The sequence below is a fragment of the Rosa rugosa genome, chromosome 5, assembly GCF_958449725.1.
Source record: "Rosa rugosa chromosome 5, drRosRugo1.1, whole genome shotgun sequence".
Lineage (NCBI taxonomy): Eukaryota > Viridiplantae > Streptophyta > Magnoliopsida > Rosales > Rosaceae > Rosa > Rosa rugosa.
This window is the reverse complement of record NC_084824.1, coordinates 20,464,663-20,474,860: the sequence shown is the minus strand read 5'-3', so window position 1 is coordinate 20,474,860 and position 10,198 is coordinate 20,464,663. Positions and strand designations below refer to the sequence as shown.

General features: G+C 38.1%; 1 long non-coding RNA gene across 2 annotated transcripts; it reads right to left on the bottom strand.

Annotated features, from left to right (window-relative positions):
* Positions 1-328: 328 nt before the first annotated feature.
* Positions 329-5,171, bottom strand: LOC133712077 (uncharacterized). Of its 2 annotated transcripts, XR_009847145.1 has the most exons (10): positions 4,570-5,171; positions 4,310-4,457; positions 3,920-3,990; positions 3,702-3,802; positions 3,478-3,618; positions 2,939-3,135; positions 2,259-2,345; positions 1,565-1,732; positions 1,047-1,073; positions 329-867 (listed from the first exon to the last, which is right to left on the bottom strand). It is a non-coding gene; the product is annotated as an uncharacterized LOC133712077 (long non-coding RNA). The 2 variants fall into 2 exon arrangements; XR_009847144.1 differs by having other exon boundaries at positions 332-1,073; positions 4,570-5,170.
* Positions 5,172-10,198: the final 5,027 nt, after the last annotated feature.

Below are 10,198 nucleotides of genomic sequence, written 5' to 3'. Positions count from 1 at the left end.
GTAATTTCTATGATCTAATGCTTATTCCAAAGACAGAAAAATGGTCATTTCTGTGGTCTGAATAGACTTATAATAACAGTTTAGTGTTGTTTTACTCAAATTCCAATAACAGTTAACTGTCATTATCATTCAGTTCAGATTACATTTATCTATCGTCTTTAGTAGCCTACAATAACATTTATCTGTTGTTTTAGTACACAAGGAACAACATATTTTTTCTGGTATCTGTTGTTCTTAAATATGTCCAACAACATATTTGAATTTTATTTTGTCGTTGCTCTTTATTTCATATGACAATTTTCTGTTGTTTGAGTGCACAAGTAACAACATATTTTTTCTTGTTTCTGTTGTTCTTAGATATGTCCAACAACATATTTGGATTTCATTTTGTCGTTGCTTTATAATTCAGATGACATATTTTTATTCTTCGTTGCGCCACAATTATGTAAATCTGGAAACTACCCAATGCATTCATCAAAAATGGAATTCATTCATAAAAATACCAATATTTGATTAATCTGTTACTGCAGCTATACATACATCCCATACATATATAAACCAAAGTACAATAATGTAGTTGCAACCAAACACTAGCCTACTTATTCCTAATGGAAGCTTGCATCCTCAAGTCCATGTCTTAGAGCTAACTTCTGAGCCTTCTCATCCTTCTAAAACCAATGTCTTGAATCCATTGTTCCATGATGATTAATGGCAAAACTTCATTTGGCTTGTAAGGAATGGGGCTTCTTTCAGGTACCTTTAACATAGTCAACTTCATGACTTGTAAGGAATTGATATTGACATACGAAACATAGAAGGATGTATACGTGTATATAAGCACATGATCACTTTCCATAGCATCCTTCTCTGATGCAGCAATATATGGGAATGCCAGTCATATACTCTTTATGAGAAGAGGACACAGCTTAATTTAGCAGTCTTATACTCTATGCTCTATGTATACGTTTCAGATCAGATAAACAAAACAGCAAAAGTCATGAGCACCCTACTACAGCAAGGTTTGAAGCAGCAGTAATAAGAACTACCTTTCTAGATTCCATTTGTCCACCCACCTAACAACTCACAACAACAAAAAAATTCAGACAAGTAGAAATTTGGTGTATCAGACTCGGAGAATACTGTTATAAAAAACTGTGAAGGATACAGAGCAAAGAACAAAAAGATGTTGTTGGGCTAAAAGAGAAATGGAAACATATGAGCTCTAATGTTCTGTAAAGTTTCAACTTCATGAGAAGAGAGTACAATAAAGGTTCACATATGTGATATAATATAGTCTTGTATAAGCAGTATTCCTGAAAATATACCAGTACATATAACAAAATCATTGTGTATGCTCTCAAGATTAGAGGATCTTAATAAATCACAAGATATGATTAATTCGTGGACAACTTTGTGATATACAGTTCTAAAATCTACATCATCACATTAAGTGATTTAAATGAATATAGGATCTTAGTAAATTACATATTTGATTACATAAGATATGTCCAATGTATTAAGAAGTAATAGCAATAATGCAAGGATGAAGCAATATCAAACTTACAAGATTGTCAATAGCAGACACTTTCTGACCAACTAGCAAGTCTGCAGAGACACTAAATGGTATAGGCCTTAGTATGTCTTTGGATGCAACATGTAAAACCGCAACATCCTTGTCTTGGTCAAATCCAACAACATTTGCATCGAAGTTGACTGGTCAGCATGAGTGACCCTGAAAACAATGAGCATATCTTTAGATGCAAATCATGAGGTGCCATTTCACCACAAAAGAAAACAAAAACCTTTAAGAAGAGAAACATAAAATTGCACTCAACAACCTTTAAGAAGAGTTGCACGATACAAAGTACCATTTTGAGATGATGAAACCACCAAAAATGGAGAAGCCCATAAAATTAGTAGAACATACAGTTCCATAAGCACCACACACTTTAAATAGATTCCATAGATGCAAAAGAAATAACAAATTAACCATGTATCTGAGTACAATCAAATCTAGTATACTCCAATCCCTGTAACTACACTAAAATGACGTGTACGTTTAATTATAACATGAACCACATTCCTACAATTTACAATATTGCAAAAAATTTATTAAAATTGAAGGCCAAAAGTATAAATAACTCATACATCTTTAGTACCTCAGCAACGCACATTAAAGCATCAGATTACAAAATTCTGAAGCAACAGAACACTATATATAGCCATTTCAATGGAACAAGAATTCGAATACAAAGAACCTGAGATCAGATGCGCCGCGAATCAAGTGGTAATTGGTGACATTGTTGCTGAGATCAGAAAAGCTATCAGTTGTTGCTTTAAATGTCCTGAGATCAGAAAAGCTATCAGCTATCAGCTGTTGCTTACTTCAGTATGTAATATAATCTTTATCAAAGGATCCGCATGATAGTTTTTCTACATTTACACATGTTTGAGAGCTTTGAAACTTGTGCAAAACATAGAAAATAAGAAGAGAGACAAGAGGATAAGCACTGTATGTTGTTTATCTTGTTCTATGCTGATGAGAATTATAACAGTTACGCAAAATGACCAAAGAAAATTTAAATGTCCTGACACGTAACTTACAAGTTACAAAATTGCCAGAAAAGAAATCCAAAATCTTTACTTTCTAGTAAACAACAAACCAGCTACCAAAAGCAATACAACAAGCTTGCAAGTTGGAAATAATTTCTAATACTTGTCTGTACAAAAATATTTCACAGCAATTCTCAATCAGGCCACTTCTCTGCTGGAAATAATGTACAATCCTCTCAATAGAAGTACAAATATACTTGTGCAAATTAAAAGATGGAAATGCTATGAACTCTTTAATTTGAGACTACGTTCCATATGGAGAACTCTGCTTTGTATGTCATAGAGATTTGGCTCTTACTACTCTTATATCTTATTAATAGCTCACCTTCCAGTCAACGACATATAAAGATTTGTAGGAAAGCATTTGCAAAGAGTCATGAAGATGACAAGGAGAGAGAAAATTAGGCTGCTTGGTTGTGACATTAAGACGAAAGTTGTGTCAAGATTTCCAAGTGGGTCTCAGCGGCACATATACATGGAGAATGAACGAACACCAGCCCTTCTTTTTCTTTTGTATTCCATCTGCAATAGATAGAATTATAGAGCAGATTGAGCTTTTTGGACTAAGTTCTGGATAAATAGGTGGTAGTGGTGCAGCTTTTATATATATAATTAAGTAAGATCATTGAGCTGTGAAAATGACCAATATTTGGTGTATGCTAGCTTTGGAGGGTTTCTTTGTCTACTTATAGAAGGTGCCAAAAGCAATTCTTGAGCTTAACCAAAAGCATCCACCCATGTAAGTTTTAAAGAGACATAAGGGACCATATATAATTTGATTCTGTATGCAATTAGATAAGTATTAATCACAAACTACTAATATTAGATCTATTCACAACTTATGCATGACAATTGAATACTTACAGGTGTTGTCATCTTCTTCATAATCAGCCATGTCAGGGATATCATCTTCATCTTCACCCTTAACTTGCGAGGGGGCCGACTTCACCTTGCTGATTTTTAAATTTTCAATAGAAGGAAAGTTTTCCTCCTCACTACTTTTATCTTATAAAGATGAAAAACAGTCTGAGTCTTAAGGTTCCACGAAAATATTGTCATATACTTAAAAAAATAAAGAAGATGCTTACTCTTTGGCTTCCCTTATGTTGCCAACCAGCCATCATTATCTTCATTATCAATAAGAACTTCCACACCTCCAACTTCGTACTCCTCTTCCACAGATGCAGCCCTGTGTAAACAAGGGATTGAAGAAGTAGAGAGAATTGCCAGCATAACTAAAGGCACAAGGAACTAGCAAGCATAAGACGAAAATGCAGTGACACAAGGGGAAATTAATTGAGTATACCATTTCTAGTAATCAAATACTGGTTTTCAGACGGTAGATATGGCTTCCTCTTGCTTGGTTTTCTTGATTCCCTAACATAATCATAATTGATTGGTAAACAAACATGCAATACCTCAAAACACCAAATTTCTGTCATTAATAAGCATCACATATATAATCAATCATCACTGAATCCACATTAGAAACCCTCTAGCAAAATTGCTCTTCCTTTAACTCAAAGATTAAATACCGATACTGGAATCATAGCACAAGGTCTAAAGCCCGATTCTTTCCTCAAATATGTAACAACAATTATGGTTAACAGATAAAAAAAAACCCAAACAGAGATAGAAAATATTGAACTGGGAATAAAAGAGAAATCAAAATTGAAAGGGTTTGGAATACCAATACCAGGTAAGGCACTTGGAGACGAGGTTATCACTGGCGGTGACGAACTCGGAGACGCTGAGGATGCCTCTCTTTGAAAGTAGAGACGGTGCGAGGCCCTATTATTTTCAAGGAAAACAAATTGGAGAAAGACCTGACACCTAACTCGAATCTACAAGGAAAACAAGCAAAACCCAAGTCAATTTCCAGAAAAACCCTAAAATTGAAGATTGAATCCAATCGAAACCCTAAACTAAATACTAGTACTGAAGCAAAATACTTACCAATAACCCAATAGAAAACAGAATATTAAAGCTTGCTCTAATCTGTTAAGTGGTTGTTGAACAGCTCCATTAAACCGCACGTGAATGAAACATCAAGGATTCTCAAGGTTCATAGATGAAGAAGATACTAAGAAGGTTTAGGTTTGGTTGAAAAGACTGAGATGAGTTCGATCTAGGTTCAGATTTGAGAGATGACCGAGTTTTGGGTTAAGATTTTGAGAGATGGTCGAGTATTCGCAGTGGAGGTTCAGGCTTTTGCAATTGAGACTTGGGTTTTAGACAGACCTAACGAGTGTGGGGGAAAACACGAAGACTTTCATACTTATCCCAAAGAATACTTAAAAAATAAAAAATTTAAATCACCTAATTCAGACAACACAATTTCTTAGCAATGTTGTCTGAATATCATCCCCATTGACTTCTCAGTTAGGGTTCGGGACCTTTGAGAGGGAAAGGCTTGATGTAGTTGGAGGGAATTCTAAAATTTTTGCTAGGGTTCAATATGAAAAATTTCAATATTTTCAAACGACATATAACTGTTGTCTGAATATGACCATATCTTCAAAATGAAACAGGTATGGTTTCTCTGTGTATTCAGACAACACATTTAATTTATCTGTCGTCTGAAAAAATCAGACGACAGAAAATCAACCTTCTGTCGTCTGATGCGTGTCGTCTGATAGCTTTTTTGGCATAGTGTACGTACGGTGCTCGAGTTCTAAACCGAGACAAAACCGTGTTTTCCCAAGATCTTTCATCTCAAATTTGGATTTCAAATATTCAACAGTTTCCTTCAACTCATCTAGAGTTCCAATTAGGTTCATGTCATCGACATAAACTGCTACAATTGCAAATCCGGAACTTATTCTTTTAAGGAACACACATGGGCATATTTCATTGTTAATATATCCCTTCCCAATCAAGTAGTCACTTAGACGGTTATACCACATCCGTCCGGATTGTTTTAATCCATATAATGAGCGTTTTAATCATTATTGAAAACGCGCTCCGTGGTTTAGAGCCACTTGATTTGGGTAATTGAAGTCCATCTAAAACCTTTATATATATCTTTGAATCTAGATCCCCATAGAGATACGCTGTAACCACATCCATAAGCTGCATGTCAAGTTTTTTAGAAACTACCAAACAAACTGACAAGGTAGCGGAACGTTATAACGTCCATTACGGGAGAATACGTCTCCTCGTAGTCGATTCCAGGGCGTTGTGAGAAACCTTGCGCCACGAGGCAGGCTTTATATCTAACCACCTCATTTTTCTCATTACGCTTTCTAACAAAGACCCATTTATGGCCAACAGGCTTTACATCTGGGGGTGTCTGCGTTACAGGCCCAAATACCCGTCTCTTTGCTAGTAAATCCAATTCAGCCTGGATCGCATCTTTCCATTTAGGCCAATCCGCTCTTCGTTGACATTCTTCGACAGAGCGAGGTTCGATATCATCATATTTTATAATTCCTTTTGCAACATGATATGCAAATGCATCATCAATAGCAATAGAATTTCTATCCATCAATAGAATTTCTATCCATCATCTCATGTACACTAGTATAATTCATGGAGATCTCCCTATTCTCTGGAATTGGTTCTGACATTGGAGCGTCCCCCAATGATGTCTCTTGGACATAACCATAATCCGGAATATTCTCATGAGATGGATTATTTACGTTGATGATTAATGGATTATTTTGTGCCAAACTCGCTTTCTTTCTTGGGCGAGAATCCATCGAACCTATGAGCCTCCCGTGCTTCTTGGCAGGAGCCGTGGGCCTAGCCACTGCGACACCCATAGAGGGGACGTTGGCTCCATGCTCAGGTGCCCTTGAGATGGCGTCATGTCCTCTAATTTTAGGGACATCAATCCTTGCATGCACGTTTGCAGCAGGTATGTGTGATCTCGTCACTTTAACGATATCAGAAAACTCATCAGGCATCGATTTTTCTACGTTCTGAAGATTGAGAATTCTCCGCACTTCAATTTCTGACTGTGCGGTTCGGGGATCAAGATGAGACAGAGTGGGGATAGACCACGACAATTCCTGTCGTTCCTGTTGAACATTTATGTTCTTATCTCCCTCTAACGACGAGAAGACTGTCTTATCAAAGTGACAATCCGCAAATCTAGCGGTAAAGAGATCGCCTGTCAAGGGTTCTAAGTAGTGGACAATAGTTGGAGAGTCATATCCAACATAAATGCCTAATCGTCTTTGAGGGCCCATTTTGGTGCGCTGTGGCGGCGCAATTGGCACATAAACTGCACACTCAAATATGCGTAAGTGTGAGACATCAGGCTCATACCCAGTCACCATTTGGGACGTAGAAAAGGGTTGAGTAGTAGTGGGCCTCAAACGAATAAGCACAGCTGCATGCAATATTGCATAGCCCCAAGCAGAAACAGGGAGATTGGTGCGCATTACCAATTCTCTAGCAACCATTTGTAGTCATTTAATGGCGGCTTCTGCGAGACCATATATTTTGGGTGTGAACATGAGGAATTGGATGTTCAACTTCAATCCCAATGGACATGCAATAATCATCAAAGGTTTTTGATGGAAACTCCTCAGCATTACTTAATAGGATGATCTGGGTGGTGAGCCCTTAACTTAATAATTTGTGCTAGGAGTTTAGCAAATGCAGCGTTCCTTGTGGACAAAAGCATGACATGTGACCAGCATGTCGATGCATCAACCAACACCATAAAATATCTAAATGGTCCGCAAGGTGATTGAATAGGTCCACAAATATCACCTTAGATTCTTTGCAAGAATGGTATGTTTTCTTTAGTGTCCTTTGCATAGGATGGTCTCGATCCTAATTTTACTAAAGAGCAGGCTTTGCAGAACGAATGATGGGCTTTAGAAACAACCAATGAGGATTTTGGTTGAGCCATGAAGTCACAATTGACTTTAGAAGTAGGAATTGGAGTCAATGGAGCATAAGTGGCGTCAAACCCACCCTTGGGCAGTAGGGGGATGGCGGCGCCGGCTTGTGATGGTCGATTTAGTAAGGGGACAGCGCCATGAGGTGCAGAGGCTCCTTGTTGGTTTTTTACTTCTTTTCGTTCTGAAGAATGGATGTCCGTGTGAAGTCTTTAATATACGGATCATCATATCACGACCTGGATGTCCCAAACGGTCATGCCAAAGCCTATATGTGTTGGAATCCCATAAATCATTTCTCATAACATGATTGGATTCAATAATTCGAATAGTGTTTGCATACAACCCACTAGATCGACACATAAGTTTCTCTAAGACTCTTTTATGTCCGTAGTCATTAGAGGTGATGCAAAGGAACTCTTGTCCATTCTCACAATGTGTTTCCACATGAAAACCATTGGCTCTTATATCTTTGAAGTAATAAAGTTCAAAAAATATGTCCAAGACATGAGATAAAATAAATCGATACTTTATCAATAAAATAGCTAATGATTACATTAAAATTTCTTGACCAAAATAAAAATCAAACTTTAGACAAATTGTAGTCACTCAATCCGTTTGGTAACTCCAATTTGGTTGTGACCAGGTAAGGTAAGGCGAGATTTTGGTGGAGCAATGCTCACTTTTAAAACCGTTCTCTCAGTTCAAACCTTTCCCAGACATCACAATTACTCTTGGATGAGTCTAGAGTGAGAAAGAGTTAATACAATAAGTCATTTTATTGATTTAAGGCATCATTGCCATTACATAATTCTTGGAAAATAAAAGACTATTCTAAATAAAAATCTGCGGCATTCTGTCTTCATCGCCAGATTTAAAGTCTTTTTTGAACTCGATGTCTTGATCACCATGATGCGGCTACCTTCGTAGGTACATTGCAAATTCAGGTCCATTGATTAGACGTTCCATATCAGAAATAGACACCATGAAGAGGATTCTCCCTTGATTGAGGCGCATTGGCGCAATGTGCATGGTCCCTAGGATCGGTGGCGTTGGAAACTGATTACCATGGCCAACGTTGGCTCCATGGTTTCCAACCCTTCATCCCTCAAAGTCACGCCTCCTACGGTCTTGTGATTGTCGCCTTGGGCGATTACCTTCATGAGCATTTCGATCGTATGGATCATGACGTCGATGGCGACTTTCTCTGGCCATAGGACGATGCTCTTGATGGCTATCTTGAAGCCTATCAATTTCTCTTTTCACAAGCTCATTGCCATGTCTTTCAGCAATGGCCATAGCTTCAATAAGCTGTCGAAAACTTGTGATCCGTCTTGTATTTACATGAGTCCGGAATAAATCAGAGAACCTCATAGCATAGACATGGAAGGTATTGAGGGTTTTCTCAATCAATTGGTCTTCTGTAATCGTCTTCCCATAGAGATGCATCAATGCTTTGATGCGGAGAGCTTCCGAATAAAATTGCATGACTGTATCAAAGTCAAAGAAGCGAAGATTATTCCATTCTGCTTCTAAATTCGGAAGGATGGAGTCACGAACATTGCCATAACGTTCACGAAGCACTTGCCATAGCTTTATAGCGCTATCCTCATTCATGTACTCAAAATGGAGGTCACTATCCATGTGACTTTTAATTAGGGCAAGTGCCCTGGAGTTATCGATCTCAGTTTGAGGGTCTGGAGCTGTTTCATTAGAACAAAGCTCTTGGATTGTATGCAACAAATCTTGGGCAATAAGGTGGACCTCGATGTCAACGGCCCATATTAAATACCTTTTGCCTGCATAATCCAATGGAACAAAATCAAGTTTGTTCGTGTTTGACATCCTGAAAGATGAAACAAGAACAAGTTAGTTTTGGAGTCAATGCTTCCACGAAAACTAATAATAATGAGATTTCCGAGCTATGCTACCAAGAAATCGATTCCCAAGAATTTTTGGATTAGACCGAAACAATGATGTTTATATGGTCATAAATCGATGCTTACGGACGCTCTTAGTCCGAAGCTTACGAACACTCTTAGTCCGTAAGATTTCGATGCTCACAAACGCTCTTAGTTCGTATGGCGTGAATCCCCACGATTCCGCTTTTTAAAGAATCGAACCCACGTTATAAGAAAGGTGGCCGAGATGAAGAAGAAGAGAGGTTGCAAGTCCCCGAGAAAAGAAGAAGAAATTAAATTTCAGAAAGCAGGAACTTTAATCTTAAAACTTACTTGTTAATCGGAGCTTGAAACCTTGTTTCTTGGACTTTGGGGCTGATGTAGCTTCGGTGGGAAAACCTTGGATGGCTTGGTGGTGTGCGGCAGGTGTGCGGGCTGCAGCTTGTAGTTGCTGCCGGTCGGTGTAGGATCAAGGGCTGCAGGATGCAAGGCCCAGCAGATGCTTGCGCATAGCGGCGTGCTGTAGGTGCGGAGCAAGGCTGCAGTGAGCGAGGCTAGCGTGGGCTAGGTACTTGCGGTAGTGAAGCTAATGGTGAAGAAGGTTTTCGGGTTTTTGGTTTTTATTTCAGGGTTAGGGCTCGTGCTGATAACGTGTTTTAGAATGAGAGAATTCGAGAGAGATTGATGAGAGAATTGTATGTTTCATTATTGAGAATAGGAGCCCTATATATAGGGATTACAAAGTACATGTTCTAATAGTAGAAAAAAAAACTATTCCGAATAGGACTAGGAATTCTAGAACATTCTCTCCTATTACAATCATGGAACTAA